Genomic DNA, 15,247 nt, shown 5'->3' with positions numbered 1-15,247 from the left:
TCTAGAGTGAGACATTCAAACTTCCCTCATCACTGCAGCAAGAGGATAGGCAAGACCTGGAGTGAGACCTGGGTGTGAGGCTGTTTTCCTGCTACCTGCAGAAGAGACCTCAGGATTAGTTTAATTGTGCACTTCCATCTCTGACCCTTGGATGCCTGGTCCTGAAAATGAAAGAGACAAGCTAAATGGTATACCTGGTATTTTAATTTTTATCTATTTTTCATGTTCCAGTATTCTTGGCCCTACAGATGATATCAATTTAGTTCTCCTGGCAAGAGAGAATGCTACTCACCTGGATCTATTATCGAGGGAAGATTTTCAGAATTGTGTTGATCCTAAAGCAAGGCAAAGCCAGTCAAACTCATATACTCCAAAAGAGTTCTGTGAATATTTTTATCTTGTATATCTAGAGCTAGCATTTTTTTTGGGGGGGGGGGAGGCATTAAGTGTCTATTTGACAGAGAGATTTGAAGTATTCAAAAGTGGTAGTTTCTCCAACCTTTGAAGTGGTTCTAGAAGAAAATTTTGCAATCTTTCAAATGTCTTTGAGACACAGAGAAAAAGCCCTCTTTCTGGAGAAGCACCACAGACCCGCCATTCTTCAACACCTTAGCTTCATCTTCAAATTAAGGCACTGAATAAATTAGGTTGTTTTCTTTTCTTTTTAATTTTTATACAGTTGTAGCCAAGAGATTGCACAGCTGTGTTTTCCTTCCACACAAAATTAGGTCTCTGCGTTTTAATGTTTCTTTCATTCTTTTTCCACTTGAAAAAATACTTTGAGCAAGACTTAAAGGCAAATGGAATATGAATCAGAGGCATCTTCTTTCTCTTGAGAATTTGGAAGGTTTCACTTGGCAACTTCAGGTGGAGAAGAAAGGTGAGCCATTTCCTCATTTTAAATGTCTAGCCAACTGTACTTCAACTTGAGTCCTGGCCCATTTCAGAGGATTGTAAATCCGTTTTGTCCAACTGCCCAGAGGTTTTGTGAATGGGTGCATTTTCAGAACCAAACATAATAAAAGTAAAACATTCACACAGAACTTACTGGGGAAAAAAAAAAGACTCTGAACTGCTTTTTCAATTTCAGCAACTATGGTACTCTTTTATTACAACTTGAACCGAAGTATTCTTGAACTGAAATGCACTTCCTTGTTTATTCTCTTACACAAATGCTTGTGTAATTTTGCCTTGCACGTAATCTCTCCCTGCAATTTTTAGAGTAACTGAAAGCAATTTCCAGAATTATTTTGAAAGTGAAATGATTCCTCACAATATTTCTGTGATAAGTATTTGGAACGAGATTGGAATAATTGTTTTCAAATAAGAGTAAGGGCAAAGAAGGAAGAGGCAATAGATTAAGACTACCCAATGAATTACGGTCTGTACTAGAGCAGAATTTAGTTCATTCAGTAAATGTTCAGTAATGTTCCCTTTATAAATATAACTCTTCTTTTTTTTTTAAACAAAAAACAATTTTATTGTCTCACAGTTCTAGAGGATAGAAATCTGAGATCAAGATGTTGGTAGAGTTGGTTCCATCTGAGAGTTGTAAGGTTGTTACAGGTTTCTACTCTCACTTCTGGTGGTTTGCTGGCAATCTTTGGCATCATTTGACTTGTAGAAGCATCATCCTTATCTCTGCCTTGTTCTCATGGCATTCTCCTTATATGAGTATCTGTGTCCAAATTTCCCCTTTTTTAAGAACATCAGTCATATTGGATTAAGGCTCACCCTAATGACCTCATTTTACTTTGGTTACCTCTGTAAAAACTATCTCAAAATAAGATTATATTCTGAAGTACCAGGGTTAGGACTTCAATATATGAGTTTTCGAGGAGGATGGGGAGAAAAATCCAAAAAACCCCCCAAAAAACTGTGTAATATAATAGCAAAAACAGGTTTATTATTGATTTAAAAGTATTTAAGCATCCACTACATGTGAAACATTATGCCCATGTGCCCTTTATTTTTTTTTTCCAATATATGAAGTTTATTGTCAAATTGGTTTCCATACAACACCCAGTGATCATCCCAAAAGGTGCCCTCCTCAATACCCATCACCCACCCTCCCCTCCCTCCCACCCCCCATCAACCCTCAGTTTGTTCTCAGTTTTTAACAGTCTCATGCTTTGGCTCTCTCCCACTCTAACCTCTTTTTTTTTTTTTTCCTTCCCCTCCACCATGGGTTACTGTTAAGTTTCTCAGGATCCACATAAGAGTGAAACCATTGCCCATGTGCCCTTTATAGGAATAATCCTATCCCAATATTTTCCTAATTCTTCCTAAAATACGTTCTGAACGTACACAATTACATTATCAGGAGGGACTGTTTGCTACTCTGAATCCAAAAAGAAAAAAAGGAGAAGAGGGAAGAAAAATAGAAAAATTAACAGAAGTCCAAGAAGGCACACTAGAATGATTTTTATCCGTCAGCTGTAATAGAGTAAAATGAAAGGTTTCCCAAAACAGAACCAAGATTTTCCCCTACCCCCATTTAGCAGTGACTTTTACAGAAGAGCTTCTGTGCAATTTATCTTGGTGTAACTCCTGATTCAGAAAATCCTTGCTATGAAATACTAGGTAACTTCAGAAGATTAAGATATTATAACTGAAATATGTATTTTATAGATAGTACAATACTCTCCTACTTAAAAGGATAAAAGATTGCTAGATCTAGAAAGGACTCCAGAGATCATCTGTTTCAGGCAGGTAGTTCCCATCCTATATTGTTTTAATATAGTTTTTATTGTTATTTAGGTATAGTAGGGCCAACAGATCAGGAAACAGCTGCCATTGAAAAGGCAGTATGTACTATTCACAGATCCCAAGATAACAGGGTATGTGATGCCATGAGGGAGAGGCATATGGAGAAAGTACAGACATCAGGCAGAGGCAGAGGGAGAGGGAAGAATTCTGGACAAGAGCTGGGGGGAAGAAATGGGCAAGGCCGGGTAAGCAGGTTTAGGATTGACTAGCTTGAATAACTTCAGCAGAGTCTAGGATTTAGGCACTACACCTAGTTTTCTGGTACCTGGCCCTGGGGGTGATTAGGACAGGTGGATAATGGCTCAGAGTGTGGCAGCCTGATAAAAGAGGTAATTGTGATGTGGGCTCTATCTTTGCCAGTTTGTATTTGAAAAGTGTGCACCTGGACAAATTGTTTTCTATCTCTAGGACTTGACTAACTTTTGGAGGGGCAGTCCCTCTAGGGCCAGCAAGGCCCAAATATCAAAGTGTCAGAACACAGAAAATAAAAGACATATTTAACATACATGTGTCATTTATAATTGATAGGATAACCTAGATGGGATGTTGATAAGGATCCTGGGATCATATATATGGGCTCAAAAAAAAAAAAGAATTATGTTTGATTTTCAATGTCTGCTATGGACACTGGGTGGGGTGTGACCATGTATTGATCATCACACATTTAATCCAACTCTTCCTTATTTAGATGATACAGATGGGGTCCAGTGAGGTAGATTGACTTGCCCAAAGTCACACTGCTAGTTAATCACAGGTCGGTAAATATAACCCAGATCTTTTCAACTCCTAAATTAATATACCCTGCTAAGCATACTGGCTATAAACTACTCACAAAACAGAGGTACTAAGTGTAGACGTAACAGGATTCCAGCACAGTCCCCTACAACATCCCACATCACCTATAATTTTTGAAGGAAGACATTTTTTTGTTCTGTGTCCTATCCCTGATTAATTATTCCCATGAAGTGTTCTGCAAGTTCTTCTATAAGCTGGGACATCCTTATGGGTCTGTTGTTTTTCATGATGATCATGCTTGTTCTCCTTTGTCAATGAAGCTCCCAGCCTAGTCAGAGACTCTCCAACCCATCCAGAGTAGTTGGTATTCTTCCAGGGAACCTGGATAGCAAGCAGAGTGTTGAAGAGTCTACCCTCCTGTCCCAATTAGTTAACTGGTTCTTTCACCAGACTTTCTTTGATGTTCAGCTCTTGACATCAGTTTCTTCTCTTGACATTCCTGGTCCTGGCTGTAGCAGTATTAGTCTCCTTCATAGTCAAAATGATCCTGGGATATATTGTGACTTATTGAGGGAAAGTATTTCTCAGTCCTCTAGAGTAACACTCAATGCCCTGGGCTGTAGGGCAGAATTATGAACACTCAGCACTATTTACTCATTTATTGTCTGTCAGGCAAGCATGCAGTAGTGAGCATGTACTATATATAAGACACTTCTATAACCATTCTGGGGGTTTTAAAAATCAGTAAGAAATGGTTCTTAAAATAATAATCAAAAAGGGGAGATCAAATAAATAGTGGTAGAACTAGGGTTATGGCAAGGGCTGGCTAGCTGGTCACCCAACCCATTTCCTTTAATTCCTTGTTACGGTGTATGATTAAATTTCCCAACCTCCCATGTGGTTAGCTGTGGCCAGATTACCGAGTTCTAGTCAAAGAAATGGAGAGCCAAACTTATATGTACTTCTTTCAGGTCTGGCCTATAAAAACTCACTTTAAAAACTAAAAAATCCTTTTCTGCTCTTTCTTTTTCTCTCAGCTTGTTACTGACAAACATAGAAATCTTGGAAGTGGCATCTTAAAGATGACAGAGCCATAAGGTAACAGGATCCTGGGCCCTGTATCACCACTTGGAAGAAAGCAGCACACAAATCACTAATGCACGTTTGGATTTTCCTGAATGAGAAGTAAGTTTCCATTGGGTTTAAGCCTTTATAGATTCGGGGATTATTATAACAGATAGGATTATCTCAATTAGTATAAACTAGAATCCAAGTGTCCTCAATCCTAGTTCAGTTCTGTTCTCTTCAAATCACAAACCCACATGAAATAATTTGGTAATGCCCCAATTTTAACCTTAATAAATACTAAATTCACAATCTAAGTCATTAAAAATAATACATGAGGAGTCAAAATAAATTGGTATTAAGAAGCAGCACCTTTTGGGGCACCTGGGTGGCAGTCAATTAAGTGTCCAACTTTTGATCTTGGCTCCAGTCATGATCTCATGGTTTGTGGAATCGAACCCTGCATCAGTCTCTGCACTGACACCATGGAGCCTGCTTGGGATTCTCTCTCCCTCTCTCTTTGCCCCTCCTTCACTCTCTCTCTCTCTTTCTCTCTCTAAATAAATAAACTTCAAGAAAAGAAGGGGCACCTGCAAAGCATGAGTGTGTGAAACAATGGAGAAACAAACCCAGTGTCCAGTTTATTACACAGTTTGTACTTGAGGCCTTGATTTGCCATTGCAGGATTCCAAGGTTGAAGAGTATTCTGAGGGTTTTAATAAGAGGCTTCCCTTGGTTGATCTGGATGTGGAATGCTACAAACTCTCATCTCCCAAGGCTCCTTGTTTCTACATCTTGAAATCCCAAATTAAATCACCAAATACTAATGATTCCCATGGTAGGACACAAACTATTGAGACACATGGCTGACCCTAACTGCCTCCTCAAGCACAACTGATGGACACTAAAAAGGCTCACACAAATGGCAGGCCAGAAGCACAGGCAAATCTATTATGTAGACATAATTTTTCTTTAATATATTAAAATTTTACTTTTAGAAACATTCTCCACCCTTCTCATACTTATTCTCTGGAGCCTCAGTACATGTATTCTCTTAGCTAGATGCCCAGGGTCCCCAAATTTAGCACTTTTCACTGGCCCTCCTTTTTAAGTGTCACTGCCTACCTCATCTTTTATTCACATATTAAAAAGAAAAAAACTACCCAAATTATGAGCTAAAAAAAAAAAAACAACTAAGGTAAGCGTGGGAGTGTCTACCAGCTTATGCCTGTTATATTGCCTGGAAGAGAACCTAGTCCATTAGGTTACATCTGTCTACAATTAACTGCATAACACCAATTAGCTGGGTCCAAAAGGAGGCAGTAACTTAGAGAATTGTCAACGGAATAGGAATAGGAAAGTAGAGATCTCTAGGTAACAACATCCCTGGCTGCCCAGAGTAGGTTGCAGGAAAAAGGGCTGTGATAACTTCCTTAGGAAAAGAATATCTTGCAAAAGAGAAGGGAGAAGCTGTTAGAGCAAATATTGCCTATTCTGCTTAAGAACAATCCTAACTTTATGACATCTTTTCCCCAAGAATACATGTGTAAGCAAAAATAGTAAACTGCATACACCCATGAGAATTGAATAGATCATATACGTTGCACAATGTACGTTGCAAAATACCAAAGTTCATTCTTATGCTGTAATATTTAGCATCAGTAGTTAAGAATGCCCTTGGTAAGTTGTTTGCCTGACTGAAGAAACAGCATCCTGTTTTTTATAAATATTTTGAGGGGGTGGAAATAATAGCTTTTGTTATTTTGTCTTGTTTTTATAGGGTACTTTGAGACTAGCTTATGAATTTGGGCTTGTTCTGATTTATAAGTGACATTTGGATGAGTCTGCAGTTGTTCCTGGAATTTATACCACAGGGATTCCCTTTCTGTCCTCCTTAGTTAGTTATCCAACATATCACACATAAATGCAATGAGAAGGCAAACATTTAAATTATTTTCAAAAGGAAGCTTATGTTGGAAAATATTTGAGCTACATCCATCTTGTGGGTTTCTTTTGTCTAATTCAAGCATTCTTTCATAATTTAGTCTTCCTGATAAATTATTACTCAAAAGCATTTAAGCTTATTGTTCTTTCTTCAGAGTACTGGTGGTAACCCAACAAGCATTCAGACGTTGCCTCTGACTTCAAGGTTTGGTAACCTCACCACACTATTTAATGAAATGCTTCATGTAAAAGGTCACCCCTAAGATATCAATTCCTGAGAGGGAGAAATTTCCCACTCTGCTGACAAGTTAGTTTCTAAGATCTAGAAAGGACACTTGAGAGATAAAAAAATGCAGAGAAGAAGCTCCTTCTAGAAGCCATGGATATTTGTCCCTTTGGTGACCTGAATGACAAATCTGGGTAGGACAGGCAATGGGAAAGTGATCTGCCTGCCAGAATATCAGCAGATGTCCTCCTGGATGCCTCATCTGTATTGCTAAAAACACATGGAAGTTGTTTTCCACAGAGGCAAGACTCTGCCCCAAATTTGGCACTAGATGAGTTCCATACTGGGTAATTACTGGGAAAGTTTTTTCCTTCAATACCACTGTAATTATGCCACTTCCTTGATCAAAAATATCCCATGGTGTGGTACTGCTATTGTCCGAATATTTGCATACTTCCCAAATTTATGTTAAATCCTAACCCCCACCGTGATGGTATTAGGAGGTGGAGCTTTTGTGAGGTGATTAGAGAAGTGTCCTCATGGATAGGATTAGTGCCCTTATAGAAGAAGACTGAGAGAGCTCCCTTGCCTCTCCCATCAGGTGAGAACACAGCAAGAAAGCACCAGCCAAGAATGAGGAAGTGGGCCCTCACTACAACACCATTGTGCCAGCACCCTGATCTTGGACCTCCCAGACTCCAGAACTGTGAGAAATGAATTTCTGTTGTTTATAAACCACTCATCTATGGTATTTTGTGACAGTAGCCCCAACAGAACAAGAGAGTTAGGCAGAATAATGGTCCCTAAAAGATGTTCATGTTCTAATCCCCAGAACCTGAGAAGATGTTGCCTTACATGGCAGAAAGGCCTTTGTAGATGTGATTGAGGTGATGGACCTTGTGATGGGAGAGTAGTGTCAATTATCCAGGTGGATCCAATATATTTACATGAGTCCTTAAAAGCAGATAACTTTTCCCAGCTGTCGTCAGAGAAATGCCAGAAAGAAAGAGAAGGAAATGTAACAGCAGGGTCAGATGGCTCAGAGCATGGAGCCTGCTTCTGATGTCCTGTCCTCCTGTCTCTCTGCCCCTCCCCCACTCATGCTCTGTCTGTCTCTCTCTCTGAAAAATAAATAAACATTAAAAAAAGTAAAAAAAAAAAAAAGTCAGAGAGGTGAAGTGGAAGGAGAGATTTGAAACATGAAAGGGACTTTTACTGCTTTACTCAAAGTCCTCCAAACCTATCCTGACTGTTCCTACTACTACACCTTTTCTCACACTGTTCCTCCTCTGCTTCTCCCATTTGAATCTTAGCAGCCTGTGGTTTGCATGCTATTCTGGTACAACGCCAAATCCAACCCATAATTCTCTAATTTTGCACTCCTGCACACTTACTGCTTCACTGCACGGTACATGTAGCACAGAGATTCTCAAACTTGTTGGTCTAAGGATTTCTTTACATTCTTAAGAATAATTAAGAACTTCAAAGATCTTTTGTGTAAGTGAGTTATATTTGTAATATTGATAGTATTAGGAACTAAATAAAATTTTAAAACAATTATTAATTTATTTTAAAATAACAACGCCATTTCATGCTCAAATAACATATTTTAGTAAAGAAAGCTGTGTTTCCCCAAATAAGAAAATTTAATGAGAATTGTGGCACTGTTTCGCGGTTTTGCAAATCTCTTTGTTGTCTGGCTTAGTAGAAAACAGCTAGATACTCCATCTATGTTCCATCTATTGCTATATATCATTTTGGTTAAAATATTTGAGGAAAATTTGGCATCAAACTAATTGCAATTGTAAAAGGGAGATTATTTTAAATGCATTTCCAGATAATTCTAGATACTCTTCTTTGATATTACACCAAAACTCAGTAAGTAGTAGTAGTAGTTTCTTAAAGGTTAATTGCATTGTAGAATGACAAACTATATCAGTTAATACTCTGTTATATTAAAATCCACTGGTTTCCCTTGCACTTTGAAAGTTTTTCCCCATCCATGATTTTGTAGCATGCATGGTTGGTCATTTGGAAAATGCTGGTTTATTCAGTTATGCAAATCTTAACAAGTGTTGACACAATTTATTATGCAATATCAAAAAATTGTGTTTATTAAAATCACCACCAGTCTCATCAGAAAAGTATTTATGTATTGAGAAGCTGTCAAGTTCATAGTGGTGAATACAAGATTTCAAAAGTTCTAATTTTCTCTTGAAAGCTTAAATTTTATTGTTGTCAACAAATATTGTCAGTTATTTTGCTTGATGTGACAGCTCATTTCATTCATTTTTGAGAAAAAAAAAAGTGCTGCCAAATATCCAAATCTGAAAACCCAAAGTGACCTAATTTGTCAGTCCTTATTTCATGAAAAAAGTGGCAAGTCCAGCTTACAACTCGAAGTGCAATGAGGCAAGTCATTGAAACTCAATGAAACCCATGAAATGCTTACATCTAGAACAGATTTCCCTATAACTGAGCATCAAAGTTTCAAAGGTTCCATTCAGTGTTCCTTCACTTAGAGTAGTCAAGTCCACACAGGCATGTGCCAGCCCCAAGAGAAATGGGTAATGTTCCCATACAGATCCTGCTTGGCTCAAGATGGTAGGGAGGCAGAGCTGAAGGCAAAGTTGGTCTGGCCTTCTGTTTTTTTTCTATATCCTCTCCTTCTGAGTCATAGAAATCAGGAGATGAGGAAGAGTATATGAGGAAGGGGCTCTCCCTTGAGCTGGTTCAACGTCTTGATGTCAAGCTAAGATTGAGCAAAAGGAAGAGGAGATCTAGAGAGGAGTTCCAGTAGAATCAACTAAACTGAAGCAGTGGGATTCCCAAATACATCCCCCACCCCTTCCCATTCTATTCTTTAAGGACACCGGGCCCCAACCAGAGAGATGTAATAATCAGAAAAGAACCAACATAAAACACAACCCAGAGAGATAGCAGACAGGGGGTGGAGAGAAAGGAAGGGAAGACAAACAAAAGGAAGACAAAGATAAATTTATCTTTTGCTAAATAAAAGTTAAATAATTTAAACAAATAGTTACAGCTTCAAAGAAATTTAAAACTTAAAAGGCCTAATAAGATATAAAAAGGAATTATGAAACAAAGGAAGATGATAAACAAAGTCATATAGCAATTTGGAAAAGAACATATTACATACAGGGATATCATAATTAAATAATAAAAATAGAATAAGTACAATTTGAAATTAAGCCTATAGAAAAGTATACAGAGAAAATGCAAAAAAAATCACAAAAGTATATAATTTATAGAAAAGACAATTATGTGTAAAATATATAGAATACTCCATCTTCCTAAAGAATATAGGGGGAAAAAAAGAAGCAAAAGTATTCAAAAATCTACTAGAAGACATTTTTTTTCAAATATTTGAGTCTGTAGACAGAAAAAAAAAAAACTGCCTACTGCCAAGAAAAATCAATACAAAAAACTACTGTGGCACATCCTGGTGAAATTACTTAGCTTTAAGGATAAAGAAATAATACAGGCATCCAAGCAGAAAAAAGAAGCGTAGTGTTAGTGTTAAAGAGGGAAATTGGGTCTTCCTCAAACTTGTCCATAGCAATAACTCTTACTACCAGAAAATAATGGAACAGTCTGTACAAAATTGAAGGGAAGTATGACCAAAGAATTTTATGCCCAGATAAGTTGTTTTTCAAATGTAAAGGCAACAGGCATTCTCAAACATGCAAACCCACAGACTATAGCATCCATAATTTGTTCATCAGAAAAAGAAAAACTTCTCGAAAACAAAAGCAGGCTAACTAAGCAATAAATCAAAATTTAAAACTTGGGAATAAAGAATCTATGGTTAAAAAAAACAACTGTGACATGTAGTAAACAAATTTAAATATAAAATTAAGACTAAACAATTATAAAAAATATGGTTACAGTAAAACTATGGCTATTACAAATCTTTACATTATCAGAATAATATAACAAAAGTCAGAAACTAGAGAAAAGGCAAGTTGGAATAATGTTGAAGTGTGCTAATTTTCTCTTCACCTACAGCAAGTGATCAAAAGATGATCTGCATCGGTATCTGGATGGTATATCTCCCTCACAGAAGGACAGTGCCTTAGATTGCTTTCTGAAGATACTATCAACAAATCTGTTCATCAGTAGTAGTGTCTTTGGGGTCAGGAGAAAAACAAGTTGCTACCACATCTCCAAAATTAACAAAACAGGCATCTTAAAGAATGGAGACATAATTTGGCTTCAACCCCCGAGATGGATTTGTTTGGAGGCAAATCTATGGTTAATAGGGTTTTCATATTCATCTAAAAAAGGATATGTGTAGGTTAAGAAAATGTTTCCTATTCCCTTGTGATTACTAGGTTATACAAGAGCTGTCAGCAAAATGCTTGAAAATTTTTTCTTCCTGATTTTGTTTATGGTTTTACAAAAAATAACCATATTGACTAGGCTAGGTTTACCATTGGTGGTCATTTTTTTCCTATTTAGCAGTGTTATAATTGGATACATGAGAGTGATTCATATGACCACACTTACATGACAACAAAAGCAGAAAAAGAGTACATGAGTACATGTGGTATAATTTGGCTAGAGAAATGTATAAATATAAAATTACAAAGGAAGATGAAATTTCCAGTGAGTAAACAGTTCTGCATAACATGTCCCTGCTATATAGGTAACTCAGAGGAAGCACAATTAGAAGATGGACTTGCACATTTGTTTAGATTTCATTTCAGAAATATAACAGAGCTGAAAGAACATGGGCACTGACATCATGTAAACCAGATTCTAAATTCTAGCACTGCCTCTTTTTTATTGAATATCTTTGGACAAATTAGGCAATTGTTTCCTCATTTATAAAATAATAGCAATAACAACAACATCGCCTACCACAGAGTTGTTGTAAAAACTGGCGAAATTATAGATGCGGTCAACTCAGTAGAGTGTGTAGTAGGATAGGTTCTCAATAAATGGCAGGTGGATATGGCCAATTAAGAAAAAAAAACAATATGAAAAACTTAGATCTAGAAAGCCATTGTGGAAATATTCTTAACTAGTTGAAGAAGGCAATCAGTTGCTTTTCACTTCACGTTGCACGAACTGTCAACCAGATAGGAGTCAAGTTCTAACCCAAGATCCTCCATTCATAATGGACCTTGGACCAGAATATTTCTTTGGCTGTATGATAAGGGGATCACTACCTACTGATGTTGTTAGAGCCAAAAGAAATTTAGAAGGTATAGTAAGAACTCTGAGAAATATGGCATTCTATGATGGGGAGGAGACAGAAACAATTATGTTTTAGTTTCTATACTTGTTCATTTCACTTCACTATTCTTTCTCTTAAACTAAGGAACTAAGAAGCTGTGTGATCTAGGAGGGGGGAATTTTCATGTCTCTGTGCCTAACCCTACCAAAGACCCTTCTAAATGGAATACCCGTCTCTCTTATTGTACAGAAGCCCTATTTATCCCTCAAGGTTCATTTTAAAATTCACTGCTCTTTGAGCACTTCCTTAACTATACTCTTATCTGTGTTCTTCCTAGTATACTGTTTCTTTTGCAGTTCTTGTTACATCGTCTGGTGGTTATTTCTTTATGACTCTGTCTCCCAGTATCGTAGAGCAACTAGAACATGAGCTGCTTACAGTAGAGACATTTTTTTAAATCACTATCATCTAGCAGAGTAAGTAACTTCGAGAAGGGGCCCAGTAAATGTTTTGGGGGAAACACAAAAGCTAAAGTAGAGAGGAAATGACAAATTACTAAGTTTCAGGCACATACAAAACCCTTCTCATACAGTATCTTATTTAATTCTTATATCACTGACATCCTTTTTTTGTATTCATTCAACGAGTATTTACTGACCCCTATACTATGTCCCAGTCACTGTTCTCAATGTTGGGAATATAGCTATTCTTACATGCTTAGATCCAAGTGAGGGGAAACAGACAGCAAACAAACAAATTAGCAAAACATATATGCAAATGTCAAGTGGCGATATATTCTATGAAGAAAAATAAAACTGGATAAAAAATAGGGTTATAGGAGTTGGGATAGTTTTCTATTAGATTAAGGACCAAGGAGGCAGTTTGTGATCAGGGGACTTTTGAACAAAGACTGAATGAAGTAAGTGAATGAGTTACAGGTATCTGTAAAGAGAATGTTCCCTAGAGAGGGAAAGGCAGTGCAAAGGATCTGAGGCAGGAGCACAGATGGTGTGTTTGAGGGCCAACATGAAGGCCAATAATCTGAAGAGGAGTGATCAAGGAACTGAATGATCTGTAAAGTCATAGAAATAATAGAAGAGAAGCATGTCATGTAAATTCTCATGGGGAGACCATGAGAAGGCTTCATAATTTTATTCTCCATGAGAGGGGAACGCATGGGAAGATTCTGACCAGAGAAGTGATCTCTTGGATGCTGTTGAGAATATAGACTATGGGAGAGCAAGGTAGCTGGAGTGGGGAAGGGCACTTACTCCTTTATTGCAATAGCCAAGGACAGAGGCGATAGCAGATGACAGCAGTGATGGCACTGGATACAGTTTAAGTTAGGGCCAGTAAATTGACTGATGGATTAGAAGTGTGCAGTGAGAAAAAGAGGCTTTAGGACAGAGAAATTGGGCAAGTGAAGAGGCTACATAGTGAGGTTGGGAAGGTTGTGAAAAGATGAAGTTTGAGGAAGAAAATGAGTTCAGTTCGGACATACAAAGTTTGAGATGCCTATTATATATCAAGTGGAGTTGTTGAGTAGGCTATTTGACTCCAGAGTTTAGGATTTGGGGGAAAGTTTATGGCTTTTTGAGAGTCTCAGTGTACAAGTGATACTTAAAGTCAATCAAGTGGATGAAATTATCTACGAAATCAAGGTAAACAGGTGAGAAAAGAGGTCTGAGAACTGAGTCCTGAGCACTCCAACAATTCAAAGTTGGTAAGGTAAAAAGAATTCAGCAAATGAATCTGGGAAAGAATGGCCAGAGAGCAAGAAAGGAATGAAGAAGGAGGAATGTCCCAGAAGCTAAGCAGAAGCTAGGGCTCATGAAGATGGAAGTGGTCACAAGGGTCAAATGCTGCTCATAGGTCAAATGAAGCCTCAGAAGTGATTCGCTAGAATTAATTGTACTGTTGGATTTGGTCATTTTAGTAGACAGCCATCCTTATCCCTCTTTGATATATAATCAAATTGGGGTTCAAAGAGATTTAAGGGGGTGCTTGGCTGGCTCAGTCATTAGAGTGTGCAGTTTTTGATCAAGGGGTTATGAGTTTGAGTCCCACATTGGGTGTACAGATGACTTAAAAATCAAATCTTAAAAATTAAAGATTTAAGCAACTTACCCAAGTTTAGACAGCTAGAAAGTGAGAATTGTGGCTGAAACACAAATCTGCCGTCTTGGAAGCCAATAATCTTTTTCCTCCTCTGGTCACAGTTGTGCAAGTCATGCCCTACACAAGTCACCTAGCCAAGGGGACAATTAGGGACTGAAATCTAGCCTGTGCTCTGCTTGCCAAGCCAAATGCCCTGGAGGAAGGGAGGGAATCTGATAGAAAGGGTATCTGTTTCAACAACGGCAAAGAGACTTGGGCAGTGGTAAGGAGAGTGATAAGAAACCATGCCGAATCACGCCAAATACAGTAAATCTGAGCTTTGGCTGTGTATCAAAATCTCTTGTGGATATTTAAAAATGTACAGATGCCTAGGCACCACTCCAGACCTATTAAATCAGAATCTCCAAGAATGATCACCTGTGCACCCTAGCACTTACAGGTAGACTGTACATTCCAACATCAAAGACATTAAGATCTCTTCACACTGAAGGGCGCCTGGGTGGCCCCATTGGTTAAATGTGCAACTCTTGATTTCGGTTCAGGTCATGATTCCTTGTTTCGTGGGGTCGAACCCCCCTTTGGGCTCTGTGCTGACGGAGCCCACTTGGGATTCTCTATCTCCTCTCTCTCTCTACCCCTCCCCTGCTTGTGTGCTTGTTCTCTCTCTCTCTCAAAATTAATAAATAAACTTAAAGAGGGAGAGAGATCTGGGGCACCTGGGTGGCCCCGTCTGTTAAATGTCCAACCCTTTCAGCTCAGGTCATGATCTCATGGTTTGTGGGTTTAAACCCTGTACAGGGTTCTTTGCTGACAGCTCAGAGCCTGCTGCCTATTTCAGATTCTGTGTCTCCCTCTCTCTCTGTCTCTCTCTGTCTCTCAAAAATAAACATTGAAAAAAATTTTTTTTAAAAAAAGGTCTTTTCACACTGAAATGGTGTCCAGAAGACTGTGGCTCTTTGAATTTGAGTGGGATTTCCAACCCATGCAACAGCACAGAGCAGTGGAGAGTCTGGAATGGATTTTCTCACTCTATTCTGGATATCCCTACTCCTGTCCCCTCCAATATATTCAGGGTCTTCACTCTGGTGACCCTCATATGCCAGCCCCTTGTGATCAGCAGAAAACCTCTTTCTTTTCCGCCTTCTTTTTCCCTTTCCCTCTCCCAAGGCTCTTCAGATTATATACCT

At 38.2% G+C, this 15,247-nt stretch overlaps 1 long non-coding RNA gene across 1 annotated transcript in view; it reads left to right on the top strand.

Annotated features, from left to right (window-relative positions):
* The first annotated feature begins 361 nt into the window (after positions 1-361).
* The window catches only part of LOC131516593 (uncharacterized), an 83,283-nt gene continuing 68,397 nt past the window's right edge, over positions 362-15,247 (top strand). The window contains exons 1-3 of the long non-coding RNA XR_009264163.1: positions 362-880; positions 4,542-4,689; positions 7,341-7,445. This is a non-coding gene — a long non-coding RNA (uncharacterized LOC131516593). The remainder of the gene's footprint in view (positions 881-4,541; positions 4,690-7,340; positions 7,446-15,247) is intronic.

This window comes from Neofelis nebulosa, chromosome 7, assembly GCF_028018385.1.
Source record: "Neofelis nebulosa isolate mNeoNeb1 chromosome 7, mNeoNeb1.pri, whole genome shotgun sequence".
Taxonomy (NCBI): Eukaryota; Metazoa; Chordata; class Mammalia; order Carnivora; family Felidae; genus Neofelis; species Neofelis nebulosa.
Note: the sequence above shows the minus strand (reverse complement) of the source record. Positions and strands in the feature narration are given on the sequence as shown.